Source organism: Tenrec ecaudatus, chromosome 12 (assembly GCF_050624435.1).
Source record: "Tenrec ecaudatus isolate mTenEca1 chromosome 12, mTenEca1.hap1, whole genome shotgun sequence".
Taxonomy (NCBI): Eukaryota; Metazoa; Chordata; class Mammalia; order Afrosoricida; family Tenrecidae; genus Tenrec; species Tenrec ecaudatus.
In genome coordinates, this window is record NC_134541.1 from 64,044,048 (window position 1) to 64,059,087 (window position 15,040).

The window sequence follows — 15,040 nt, forward strand, 5'->3', positions numbered from 1 at the left end:
ATCCAATCCATTACAATCATTATAAAGCAAGCGTTCCACTTTGGCGTGGTCTTATCTGTGTTGGTCTGGTCTGAACCTGGAGACTGCGAAATGACTGGCAGGGTTGTCTCCCTTCGTCTCACACTGGAGGTCATGCTTTCTGCAAATAGGATTGCTTATTGTCGCGTGCTCATGGAGTCTCTCTTTGTCCCTTGACTTCACTGCCTATATACTTTGAACTGCTGGGAAAACACAACAGTTTGAAGTTGAGATTGCGGTGGTAACATGCTAAGGAAAGAACTGACTCCAAATGACATCGTGAGCAACATCTAAAGCATGCAAGCATCTCCAGACGGTGACTTTTGTGACGAGGCTTTATGTTTTAGGGATGGAAATCATTCAGTGACTTTGGCTGCTTTAAAATGTTTGGGGATTTGGCAGTGCTCGAAAGCTCTTTGGCCAAGTACCTCATTTCTGCCCTCCCCCTCCTCCATGCTAATTTTGAAACCCGAGTATTTCATTGGAAACTTAAGTTATATTTGGGATGACTTTATGTTTTAGTCAACCACTCATCTGTACGGATGTCCAAGATTGGTGAGACTTTGCAACACACTTCGTAGGAAAGGCTTCTCAAGAGTAAATGAACGAGATAGCTGAGACACGTTGGTCTGAATGTTAAGTTCTGAATTATTAAAGAGGTTTAGAAAATGGCTGGCCTAACCACCTTCCATTTTTATTATTTTAAAGACATTGCTTCTGAAAAGTGTGTGCGTGTGCAAGTGTGTGCGATCTGAGATAATGTTCAGTGAGGAGAACCAAGCTGTAGACTGATGACCCCTTTTCCAAGCACACAAAGCCATCTGTAATAAGCTGGACGCAGCCCTGACTCTGCCACCCCATTACATTTTCTAGGCAAGAGCTACCTGTTTTCCATGGTCTTTATTCTTTCCTTCTTTTCCATTCACTTGCTCATTTATTCAATCGCATATATTTCAACTATGCATTTACTGTGTCTAAGCCATTGTGCTGTAAACTGGGGTTTCTAATTTGAATAGAATATGGTCCTGCCCGAGAGGCTGTGAATTATTTTAGCAGCGTAGTAAGTGCTCCATCAGAAGGCTGTATGTGTGGACTTACAGGTGGTGTGTTGTGTGAGAAGGGAAGAGGAGTAAGTGCTCTGATTTATCTGTGTGGGTCTAAAAAACCTTCACAGGGAAGGCTGTGCTTGCTGTTGAGTTACAGGGGTAAGTGGGATAGCTTCGCCAGGAGTTGAGACAGTGGAAAGGCACATAAAAATTCCCAAATGTGTAAACCACCACCCAGTCCAGCATGTTAGAGAGCAAGATGATTCGGTGGGCAGAAAGTGAAGTGCAAGAGGCATTTATCCAGTTGCTGTTGAGTTGACTGCTGCGCTAGAGCAGGACTCTATGGAATTTACAGTGGCTGTCTTCTTTGGGGGGCAGAAAGATGAGGCCTTCTTCACCTAGAAAGAGTTACAGTCTTGGAAACCCACAAAGCAGTTCTCACTCACTGCCATCCATTTAATACCGACTCATCGTGGCCCTGTAGGACAGGGTTGCACTGCCCCCGTGAGTTTCCAAGACTGTAACTGTTTCCGAGAAGAGAACACCTCTTCTTTCTCCTGTGGAGCTGCTCGTGGTTTTGAACAGTGGATCGCAGCACAACTGGTAACCATTACGCCACCAGGGCTCCTATTACATCTTATAGGCGCACTATGAGTCAGGATCCAGGGGCTGACTTGGCGGCCCTGAGTTTTGAGTTATGGAGTCCTCTTTTGGAAGTAGATCTCCAGGCTCCTGGGTGGATTTGAATGGCCAGCACCAAAGCTTTGAGCTGGTTTATTCTGGATTGGCCCCTTGCTGATATTTTTGCATTTCCACCCCAGATATACTGAATCTGAATTCTTATGTATATGCAAGAATCATGTGGTGAGGTGTTAAAATGTAGATTTAGATTCAGTTTATCTGTGATAAAAGAGGCAAAATCTGTGACTGGGAACAAGCCAACTGAACCCATTGAAAACTCCGAGTTTTTGACATTTAAGGGCTTTGGGTTGCCTTACAAACTTTGGATTTTCTTATTGGTAATAAAGAGTCTTTGAAGGAATTTGATCTGAGGCATAGTGTATTATTTTTACAGCATTTTTTAACATTGCAAAATGGTTTCTATTATTTCTAATCTCTCAGTGGTTCTCAACCTGTGGGTCACGACCCCTTTGGGGGTCGAAAGACCCTTTCATAGGGGTGGCCCGATTCATAACAGTAGAAAAATGACAGGAAGTAGCCACAAAAATAATGTTATGGTTGGGAGTCACCACAACATGAGGAACTGTATGAAAGGGTTGCGGCGTTAGGAAGGATGAGAACCACTGTCTTATAAATTGTACCTTTCCAAGACACCGTGCTGGTCTTTCACTTTGACAGAGTGGAGGCCTGCCTCTGGCCCTTCACAACAGTTCTCAGGTGCAGTACTTTCCCACTGTGATGAGAGTGCATTCCCACCACAGATTTCCCATCTTGATCGAAACTTCCTTTCTCAAATGACTTATTTGAAAAATAATAACAACACACATTTTATCTCTGCGTCTAAGTTAGAAATGGAAGGAAGCTGAAATACTGGTAATGGTGGTGTGTGATGAATAAAGAAGCTCAACACTATTGATAAGGATGACTTTTCAATTGCTAGCAATTAGTAATGGGGGATGTCGGGGACTGGGAACATTGGCCTTTGCAGAGGTTTGGACAGAGGACAGCTAATCAGGAGACCTGCATGGGGAGAGAGGCGTGTTATTTAATTAGCTTCACAATGGTCTGGCTTGAAGCACGTGGTGGTTTTAATAGAGGGAGATAGATGTCCTTTTTGCAGGGCTAATTGTTGGGGAAAAGCGGGGTCTTTGTTCCGGCCCAGCATGAGGGCTCTGATCTCTCGGAGCCTAGGGCTGCCCCTGCTTATAATTTAGACAGAGCTATTCAAGGCTGCTCTGTAGAGAGAAAAAGGAACAAGAACAGTACTGTGCATGCAGGGTCCGTGCCCACATTCCCCCAAAGTCACTGGAGAGAGAGAAAGAACGATCTAGCCTTATGCACATTGGAGGATTTCCCCATCATTTATTTGCTAGGTTGTTGGAAAAGGCAGAGCTACACGACACTTTAATCAGCTTGGAAATGAGGTGCAGTGACCTAACTACACCCCACCGCCACTTCCCCCCAAAATCAATTACGTTTGCTATCCCAAGGATATATCTTGCCAAATGGAGTGGACATCTAATGAGACTATGTGTACCCCATGCTGACAGCCTTCATGGCAAAGGGCCAGGGGTTGGCAGCGCCAGAATGCAAATGAGTGTAGCTGATACTCCCTAAATAGCCAAGTGTGTGCTGCCAGAGGGCAAAACCAAGAGCACTGGAGGTGCTGACTTACAGGGGAAGCTGCGAGACGCGGTTCTCTAAAGTGTTTTTATGTAACTGCTCAATACACCAGCAAGTAAAATCGATCTGAATTCCAGTTCCAGAACTCTGTGAGGAACATAGCTGAACCTGTCAAGAATAGAGATAGCTGGAGATTCCAGTTCACAGCAAAAGTTGAGCCGAAAATTTTGCTATCCCAAAGAATGAGCTAGCCAAGGAAAATAAAAGATGGGAGCGAGCGTGCCATGAGGTGCTTTGTGGTTCAGTTTTAGTGATGCATGGTATTCCAGTGTGTGTCTGGGGGGGCGGGGGGCGGATAAAGGTTCCTTATGCACACCATTGTGGTGTCTTTTATTTTAAAAAATTCAATATTGGTAGCTAGGAATTATTGCATGTCCATTCTGCATCAAGCATGTTGGCATTACTGCATTTCATAGTCTGTTCAACTCTGGGCTGGGCACTTGTTAGGTCTGAGGGCTAGAGAAGGGCGAAGCTAAAGTAGAACTTTCAGCTCTCAGTTGCCATAGCTTGCTCGCTCAGCCCCAAGGACATTGGCTCCCCAGTTATTTTAGCATTTAAATGTATTCTGTTTAGTCAGGTGACCCAAGTCTGATTGTTCATTTGGTAAGAAGCTTCAGGCTTTTGTGTAGGCTATTTGAGAGCAAAGGGTATTTATTTGGAATTGTGTCATTATTTCCCAAACTCAATTTATTCAATTTTAAAATCCTCTCTGAAAAAACAAAACATCTGCCAGAGAAGAATGAACTCACTACAACTGGGATCTTTATGTGGATGCCCAGTCTTTGGTGGATCTGAATCATTGTGGCCAGCCATCTGGTCTCTCTCAGTGCTATGGAATTCCCTGAAAGAAAAGACCATCGAATTTGCGAGTTTTAAAACATTCTCAACATTATTTTGAATTTTTAATTCCTGGAAAGGGTTCTCTCCTTGGAACCTGCCACAAGAGAGCTGACTTGTTCTCTCCTCTCATGGTCTGTTGCCAGCTGCCCCCCCCCTGCCAACCCCCCAGCCACACTTCCCCTCCTCTTCTCCCCTTCCCCAGCAGGTCGCTTATAATGCTTCTGCATAAGGCCTTTTGGTGATGAACTCTTTCAAGATGGTTTCCCATGTTGGGGAAAACACATGTTTCGGATCAATCTGATGAAATACATTTCCATTAAGGAAGAACTTCTCTATTTTCTACTTTCTTAATTCTCCCTGTTACCTGTCATTACCTATCAGCTTCCATCCCCACAAGGCTTGAAAGCATTTCCCTGGCCTGGCTGTTTAAATGGTGACTTCTTGCACACCACACTTGGAGGTTTACCTTCTCTCTTCATCTACAACTCAAAGGAAGAAAGATGCATTTTCTTGTATGGGAGCCAGCCCTGGCAGATGAGATGTGAGCTGGGTTCTCTCCACCTCAGGCGTCATCACGGGACCATCCACTACATTCCAACTTCTTCCCACGTGATGATGCATGACGTGAAGGGAGCACACAGCTGGCTTTCTGTAAACGAACAAAGACTGTCTCACGTTTGGGCCCTTTAAGGAAAGAGAATTAAATATGAGCCCAAATCCCAGAGAAGCTGACATATCACTTCTTGAGGTCGTTTTCATCTCGCAACTTTATATCAATTGCATGTTTGGTGCTCAGTAAATTCTCAAAGATTGTTTTATTCATTTATAATCTAGCATATCCATCAAGCAGCGACCCTACACACACTTTTACAGAAGAGTGTGTAAAAGAAGAGATAAGAAATAGCTAGGCATTTATGAACTGTTGTGCATTTCAAGTCCTCTGCTGTTAGACTTACCACTGGCAGAAGTAAAGTTAATATTGATTCATTAGGACACAGTGATTTGGTCAGGGAAGAGTCCTTAAGGAAAGATAGGGCTCCATCCTTGACTGAGGTATTTGTCCGGTGATCTCGAGGAAGGGATGAAGGAATGTTAGATAGATTGGCTAATGGTGGGTGGTAAGGTATTCCCAGGTTGACCCATTTAGTTTCTCTTGGCCCTCTCATATAGACCTGGAGAAAATGATGTAAAATGATGTATGCTTATCATTTCTCACATCTCCACAGCAATGACAAACCCTAACTAAGTCCATTCGTTCCTTGGGTCTTGAAGTTAAGAACAGCCAACTTTTCAGCTACAATATCTTGGTTATCCAGTACCAGATCCAAATATTCAGTGCAGTGAGTAAAAGTCCGGCCCAATCCATCCAGCAAGAGCAATACCATGGCTTTCTTTATGCTTCTGTTTGACCTGCTAGAGCTGCAGCTTGGTTGACTCTCCCTGCCCTTCCCAGACCCATCTACACTCAAGATCCATTCCCATTCTCTCTTCCATTCCTACACTAGCTCATTTCCAACTTCATCCCCGTCCCAACCCATCCCCCCCCAACCCAACCTTCCCAATGCCACAACCCTGTCATAGAGTGCCTCATGTTGTGGTGACCAGCCCAACCATAACATTATTTTTGTTGCTACTTCATAACTGTAATTTTGCTACTCTTATATATCAGGTGACCTCTGTGAATGGGGCATTAGACCCCCAAAGGGGATGTGACCCACAGGGTGAGAACCGCTGTTATAGGGGACGCCTGCATGGCAAAAAGCTATACTTCACAATACATTGTTTCTGAAGGCCCGCCCAGTGATGGTGCATTGGAGAAGGTGAAAGGTACTTCTAGCCAGCACTGGGCTCCTTGCATGATACATTAACAGTCTGTTCTTTGTCACAGAGTTGGCATCAATTAGGTCCATTCCATATATTTCCTTTACCGTATCTTGCATAATGTGTATAGCCATTGTGCATCTTTATCTTTATGACAATCAGTGAAACAAAAGATTACACTTGAAATTTATAAGTTCTTGGAGACATTTCTGAGAAACAGTCTGAGAACTATGAACTGCACCCGGTGTAAGATGTTAAGATTGACTATGAATCATTTGTTCGCTTTGTGGCATACCAAATGGCATTTTCAGATGAAAAATAAAACACATATGCTGACTAGAGTCAACATTTTCACTTATGGAGACAGGAGCGGGGAAACCGGAAGAACAGAATAAAGTTTATAAAACCTTGTGGTTAGAAAAGAGTCACCATGTTGGCTTTGTAGTCTTAAACTCTGGACAACTTGAGTCTCACATTAGACCAGGGGTCCTCAGACTTTTTAAACAGGGGGCCAGTTCACTGTCCCTCAGACCCATTGGAGGGCTGGACTATAGTTAAAAAAAAACTATGAACAAATTCCTATGCACACTGCACGTACCTTATTTTGAAGTAAAAAAACAAAATGGGGCAAAAATACCCGGCGGGCCAGATGAATGTGCTCGGCGGGCCGCATGTGGCCCGTGGGCCATAGCTTGAGGATGCCTGCATTAGACAAAAATATTAAAAACTAATAAAATTCCTGCTATCTGGATTTTACTTCCTGATGGCTATCTATCTTTGGGGTTTTAGGAAGTTTTATGTTTATCACTGAGATTGTTCAATATAATTGTTTGAGCTCTTACTTTTTATTGTTGTTAACGCATTCTATTTTGAGCTAAACATTGTTGATTATAATAATGACCAACAAATCGTAACTGACCTGTAGGGACCAAACCACAGTCTGTCATTGAGTTGTTCCTGAGTCACAGTGACCCTCTAAGACAGGGTAGAAATCCCCCTGTGGGGTTCCCAGATTGAAACTCTTTACAGAAACAGAAAGCCGCTTCTTTCTCCTGCAGAGTGGCTGGTTAGCAGCCACTCACAACCTTTTGGCGAGCAGTCCAACTTGTAACCATTATGCCGCCAGTGCTCCTTGACCTTCAGGGACATGCACATAGGAATACATAGTAGGGATGCACTCGGGGTGCCAGGCAGAAAGGGGATGTCATGTGGGGGTAGGGTGAACACTTCTGAGAGAGGAAAATTCTTTGCATATAAACAAATGTCCATGTGGGAAAAGATTGAGAAAGACTCCCCGTGTCTGCATAGATTTTCAGCTTGACCTGCCCTTTGTGACCCCAGGAGGCCCTTTCACATCCCTTCCACCTTTTACTGTTTGCTGCTCTTCCAGCACGAGGCTCTCCCATTGGCTTATCCTATTGCAGTTCCTGGACTCTTGGCTGTGCAGGATTGTATAATTGGCTCTGTGAAGATACTGGCTAAGGTACCAGGCCTTAATTCCATCCTGGAGTCTAAGGGATTTAAGTCCTCAGAATGTCAGGAACACCCTCTTTCCCCTAATTCCCTAACTCTTCCATTGTCCTCAGCGGAAGCCCTTTCTTCTGCTTCCTCTTGTGCCAGGTCCCTTTTCCGGCCAGGGCTATCACTTCTTCCAATGTTATCTGCTTCCTCTGCTTGACTTTCCTCTTTCTTGCCTCTCTGCTTCTCTATCTCTAGGGTGGTTCACGTTGGTCCTGTGGGACACCTGCCTTGGCAATTCAAAATGAAAGAGGGAGGGAGGGAGAGGAAAGATTCCACAGTGAAATTACCTTAAGATTCAAACCACAATCGCAGAGAACATCTGTTTTGGAATTTGGTGTTGTCTTTGGAACTCAAAAGAAAAGCCGGGTAAAACGCCTTCCACCCAGACGCAGCCACCTGCAGCCTGGGGAGTGGGCCAGGATGCTGCTCTTCTGGGAATGACTTTCCTCGATAGGGGACTGGCCCTCTGTTTCTGCCATGTAATGAAAGCACATTGTTTCATACGCCATCTGGGCTAAGGCCATCAGTCCACTACCTCCTCCAGAGGCCAACTTAGGGCGACTTAAATGGAATCCAAATGGCATCACCCCCAAAGGTTGGTAGGGTAGTCTGTATCCCGCCTTATCCAGAGCCCAGAGGGCACAACAGCCCTAGGAAACACAGTAGGCTGCAGGGAAGCAAAGGGACCTTGGCTGAGGGGGTAGCCTGTAGCCTGACTGACAGCCCCAGACTTCTTTTGTTTTTTCTGTCTTAGCAGAATTTGGTTTGCTGCAAAAGGGATACGTGATGTCTATACTTGGGGATTTGAAAATGTCAATTGGTGCGTGGATTAGGCCAATCCATCTCACATTGTTGGGGCTGCAGATGCAGTTGAATAGCTTGTAATTATAGTCTAAAGAGACTGTAGACGGCAATAGATCCAACCCAGACCCTTTTTCTCCCCTCAGCCCATACGAAGCTGTCTCCTAGCGGGAATGACAGTGTGGTTATCCTGCACTGTCCTTGCCCAAAGATAACACATCCAGTACAGAGAATAGTTTCCCAGGTCCAGACGCGGAGTCTAATACTCTGCTTTTCCCGTGTACGTCATAGTCAGCTCCGTGTCTCAAGGGTATCTGGTTCTAAACCAAGCTAAATGTCAGGGATATCGGCAAAAGGGACATATATAAGAAAGGAGAGGCCACAGAAAGTAGTGTGATTAGGGAATCTGGTGTTAATACTGAGCCTGTCTTTCACCAGTCACGTGTGGCCTTAGGCAGAATAACCTCACCGACTCAAGCTCAGCTGTCTTCATTCATAAGTAGGGAGGTTAGGCTTAAAGATTTCTGACTGAGATCTGTCTGGCTCTAGCATGCTTTGGAGACCTAGGGTGATATCTCACTCCCTGCCATTGAATTGATTCCAACTCAGTGACTCGAGTTTGAGACTGTCACTCTTGACCGGAGTAGAAAGCCTCCTTTTTCTCTCTTGATGGTTTTGAACTGCTGATCTAGTGGTTGGCAGTCCAATGTGCTACTCACCACGCCACCAGGGCTGCATGGATTCTATCTAAAGAACCCAAAACTTGTCATTGATTTGATTCCGACTCATAACCTCATGTGTTAGAGTAGAAATACTTTGCGGGGTTTCCTTGGCTGAATGGATTCCACAGCACCAACAGCAATGATCTTTATAAAAGCAGCTGTCAGGTGCTGCCGAGGGGCCACAGCCTAACGTAGTAGTTGGGTGCACACTGTTTACAACACCCAGGAACCTTGCCTCTAAAGAGGCATCATACATGCACCCCTCCTTCAGAACCTCAACGAAATTAGCTCTTTTCCAACTTTTTGATACAAATCATCAGGTGAGGTCAAAGCTGGACAGAGGCCAGAATCAGGAAGACACTTGGATAGATTTTGAAATCCAACTCGCTAGTTCTTACTCTGCCCTCAGGAGAGAGCTCAAATAGAGTCTACAACCGTTCTGCAAAGGAATGGCACTTCAAATGGAGAGAGCCGAAGAAATTTCTTACATATTGCGCCTGGCATGATCTAGTCTTGGTGATCATGAGCTGGGCACTGTGCTATGTATGCATGATCTCATAGCCTGCCGAACCCCTGGACAGGGTGGGGCTGTTACCACCCCCACCCTACACAAGGAGGAATGCAGGGTCAGGAGCATTGAAGTGACTTAAAAAACCAATTGCTGTGGACTCTTCCCGACAATTCCATGTGTGTGTCAGAATAAAACTGGACCCTACAGCAGTTTAGAATCGTTGCATTTTTGCATGTAGGTCACCAGACCTTTCTTCCAAGGCGCCTCTCGGGGAACTTCAATGTCCAACGTTTTGGTTAGGAACTAATTGTGTTAACCATTTGTACAGCCCACTTAAGTGAATAAAATAACAAACAAACCTAAAGCCCCAAACCAACCCAATCTGTTGCCATTGCTGAGTTCATTCCAACTCACGGCAATTCCATGTGTTACAGCCATAGGGCTTTCTTGGCAATCATCTTTACAGAAACAGATTGCCAGTCCTTTCTTCTGCAGTGCCCTGGGTGGGTTCAAACTGCAAGCCTTTAGGTTAGTAGTCAAGTGCAAACTGTTTACACCACCCAGGGACTTGGACGATTGGCAGAGCTAAAATTTGCATCTGGAGTTTCTCTTATTACAGAGCCTACATTTTAAAAAAGTAGATGTTTCAGGTCCAAATAGGCCCCTAAGATCAACTCTGTGCCCCTGCCCCTACTTCCACAGCAGCTCCTTCTTATCACCCACCCTTTGTTTATTGTATCTTCTAAACAATAGGTAAAGGGTTTCTATTCCGTGGTGGTGGGGGGTTGGGGGGAGGGAGAGGCTCCACTTTTTTCCCTGAAACAGAAATGGGCTGTGACACCGAAAGGTTAAGTGCTTATGGTGAGGTCACCACCCAGCTTGCAGTGAGTGAGAGCCCAGTTCAGAATCTTGACTGGGGCTCTTGATCCCCCTAAGACCTTGTGCCTTTTGGCAGCCAAATTGAATTAGGAGTTATTTAAATTTTCCTTCCTATCTCTGAGTTTCTGCTGTATTGCTGCTCAATAATAGTGGATAGAAAAGTCCCAGGCAGTTTTTTTCCCCCAGTATGTTTTTACTGGCTAACCGTATCACATAGAAACCAAGAGCTTCAGAGTTAAACTTTGAAGTCTGTTTCTTCAAACAGAGACTGTTGCCTTTTCTCAGAGAAAGACAACCACAAAGGCAGTTCAGATAGGTTGTTAAATGAGGACTTTTCTCTCTTTTTTTTGAAATCTTACATTTATACCAGTAAATCATCTGTGAGTCATAAACTCATTTTCAATCAACCGTTAGTGGTCTTGAGTGTTCTTGCGCCTACTTTCAATATAACATGTCTTAGCCTCAACTCAAAAGATTCTTTGGTTTGGAGAGGTAAATATTTAAGAGTAGACCAATCATTTACTGCAGTCCACTTCTGGGGGGATGAGACTCTGTCTTTGATGATTGTTTTACACTGGGTATGTTTTTACATTGTCTTAAAAATTGAGGTTGGACGAGGAGTATAAATAATGGGCAAATGTATGTCGTGTGCTTGAAGGGACTTTTTCGCTACTACAGCTTTTCCTTGCCCCTTACTGACCCAATGTTCCTTCCAGTGTAAAGACTTTTCACACTTCGCTGGATGTAATTCCTTAAAGGTATGCTTAAAAATACAATTCTGTTTTCTCCCAAGTGCATGAAGATCAGACTTAAGCACCATCAACAAAACAAACTTCCTTCGTTGATTTCTGCCTGAGGATCTTAAAAATCAGATAGTGACTTGAAACGTCACTTGACGCCCTGCCTTGCCGGAGTGGGTAGAAGGCAAGGCAGGCGCAGTTGATCTTGTTTTACAGGTAGGGAAATGGAGGCAGACGTATAGCTACATGAACCCCAAGGCTGGGGAATGGGAATTCTGCTCTGCTAAAGAAATTTAGGACAGTTCTAGAGGCGGAGTCAGTGATATTTTTTGGTTCATCTTCCATAGACATAATGTGTCAAACTTATTTAACCCTTAAATCAGAAAGAATTTGGGGCAAGGTAGGAGCCCTTAGCAACCAGAAAACTGAGGGTTCATCTGTTTAACACTTATTTATTGAATATCTGTAAAGTATTGGGCTTTGGGATTGTGACATTTTCTAGGATATAAGATAGAAACGTTATTAGAAATTCATAAAAACATGATGAAAATCCCTGGGTCCTAAAGAGAATATACATTTTCTTTGTCAAAATTGGTTACATTAATGAAGAAAAGCACTGAAAGGCTTGAGAGAATTGTTAATGTTACAAACATATGAAAATATTTGAACTTGCTTTCTAAATCAAAGTCAGTATCTTGTAAATTCATTTCTTGAAGAAGCTCAATTGCTGTACGGCAGCGGTTCTCCGCTTGTGAGTTGCAACCCCTTTGGGGGTCGAATGACCCTTTCACAGGGATCATCTGATTCGTAACAGTAGCAAAATTACAGTTATGAAGTAGCAAGGAAAATAATGTTATGGTGGGGGACGGCTCACGACAACATGAGGAACTCTATGAAAGGGTTGTGGCATTTGGAAGGTTGTGAACTACTGCTGTACACAGGAACTTAATTCCGTTTGCTGAGATAATCGGCCCACTGGTGGTTTGGTGGTAGGATTCTTACCTTGATTTCTAGCCAGCACTCCTCATGCTCAGCCAGCCTTCTGCCATTGCAGGCTTTCCTGTTGCTACAATGCTGAATGGATTTCAAGGGGGCTCTTAGACTGTGACTCATAGCAACTCTAGAGGACAGGATAGAATTGCCCCTGTTGGGTTCCAGAGCTGTAATTTTTGGTAGTTTGTTTAATTTGTTATTAATTGAGAGTTAATACATGTGTATCATATCATTCCATAGTTCAACCAGATCAAGCAGAATTGTACAATTGCTACCACAATCAGGTTCCAAACATTCATTTTCTTCTTGGACTCCCGAAGATCATCTCCCTTTTACCCCCACTCCCCCACCAGTGTACCCACCCTGTCCCCCAACCCCTTCTTCTACTTGCTGCCCCTACGGGTTCATCCGTCCTGCGTTTCATATACCGAAACACAGGAAAACACATAACACAACTTCATGAGGGTGGCATCCAATGACATAACACCTCTGAGATACATCCTAATATGAACAAACAAAAATACAGAAAATGTTGATGGGAGCAGAAAGCCTCATCTTTTTCTGAGGAGAGGCTGGTGGAGTTAGCACCACCTGGAACCCACTATGCCACCAGGGTTGCTACTACTTGGAATCAACTAGATTGCAGTGAGTTTGACTTTTTGCATTTTTAGAGCAGCGGTTCTCAATCTGTGGGTCACAACCACTTTGGGGATCGAATGACCTTTCCAGGGGTGGTCTGATTCATAGCAGTAGCAAAATTACAGTCAGGAAGTAGCAACAAAAATAATTTTATGGTTGGGGGTCACCACAACATGAGGAACTGTATTAAAGGGTCGCGGCATTAGGAAGGTTGAGAACCACTATTTTAGACTATGACAGGCCCGAAGGAAGGCCTAAAGATCTACTTCCGTAAATCAGCCAAAGAATCCCCTGTAAATCACCGTGGTCAGATCTGTAGCTTATCATGGGAATGGCACAGGATCAGTCAGCGCTTCATTCAATTTTAAGATTCTTTAATTTTCACACAAATTCTGTAATTCTTCCGACAACATATATTTGCATTCATAGACATTATAATGGTCATATCTATAACTATCATCAAATGACCACCATCATTTATTACTGCTGTTCCTTGTCCTCAAGGCCCTATAACAAATCCAAGATTTATTGTGTAACTTCTGGAAGCATAAAAACTCATAATTAATATCATCCAGAAGTAATTTTTCTGAAGGCCCTTGGCAATGCCAGACTCTCTTCAATCTTGCTTTACCTAATCTCACTCCTTCAGGGGATCATTTAGACCTCTGTGCTGGCATAGTGGTTACTCATTAGATTGCTAACTATAAGATCAGCAGTTCAAAACCACCAGGCGCTCCTCAGGAGAAAGATGAGGCTTTCTACTCCTGTAAAGAGTTACAATCTTGGGAACCCACAGGGGCGGTTCTACCTTGTCCTATAGTGTCTCTATGATTTGGAATCAACTCGATACCAGTGAGAGAAAGGATAGTAGCTGAGAAATAAAGATGATTGCCTGGTCGGGCTGTCATTGTTGAATTAGAAGGAATTCCTAGAGCAGAAAGTGTTAATGGTTTACTCACAGTGGGCTCTTTCAAGTCCCTGAATTTGGTGGATGCTAGCAGCAATGTCCAGGCCAGCGGGGGAGGAGATAGTTGAGGAGGACACTGTGAAGAGAGAACAGAATTACTATTACTCTAAGGAGCCTGAGTTTGAAACTAGAGAAGGACTCAAAGCAAAAATCTCACTGCCATTGTGTCGTCCCGATTCATAGTGAAGGCGTAGAACTGCCACTGTGTGTTTCTAAGACCTTAAATCTTTAAGGGAGCAGAAAGCCTCATCTTTCTCCCTCAGAGAGGCTGATGGTTCCTAACGGCCAACCTTGCAGTTAGCAAGCAGCCCAGCATGTAATCTACCATGCCACCAGGACTCCCTTAGGATTAGAAAAATACCAGAATGTTCTTAAAACACCATCAACAAAACAAAATGTCCTCAAAGAAATTGCTGATCTGCTCAGTTCTCCCAGTGACGCAGTTACAGCGAGTAAAGCAGGGTGAGCTCAGGCTCCGTCTCCCCGTTGCTGCTCATTTGGACGTGCAAATGCACAATCCTCCAGCTATTTCCCAGAGACTGTCCCAGGGTCAGACGTGCCTGTTTTTGTCATCTGGGGCCCACCATTGTTTTCTCGCACCTTTGGAGGCACAGCTGGATTGTAACTGTCTTTGTTCCTTTATAAATCTGAGCCACCCGCACACACATGTTTTCCTCTGGTCACCAAAGGACCTGTGTAGCCTGGAGATTGAATCAGGAGCTAAAGATGGATTTTCTATTCCGGACTCTTTGAATGGTGCTGGCAACACTGCTAGTTACTAGTGCTTTGGGGAGACACAACTGGGTTTTGAAGACAAGCAGGTGAATTGAAAGTCATCAGGGGCAGTAAAAGGTGAGCTTAGCATTAAATAAGAACTCAGAAAACCACTATTAAGATAGCTTTCTCTGCGGCTGCTCAGGAAGATTCACATTAGTCAGTAGTAGCTCTAAAGGCCTGGCGCTAGCTACATTACGGTGTTTCTGTATGCTCCTCAATATTTAGCGATTGATTAGTTAATCCAAACAATCTCCAGGTGTGGTAACTCGCAAGATCAGTGGCAAATCACGAATCATTTGGGATCCTGGCATGATTTTTGCAGCGTCTGTAGTTCCCAAATAGGATGGTGCTACGCACTGAGATCGTGCAAGGGGCTGCGGATGTTCCTGGTGGTGGCGGTT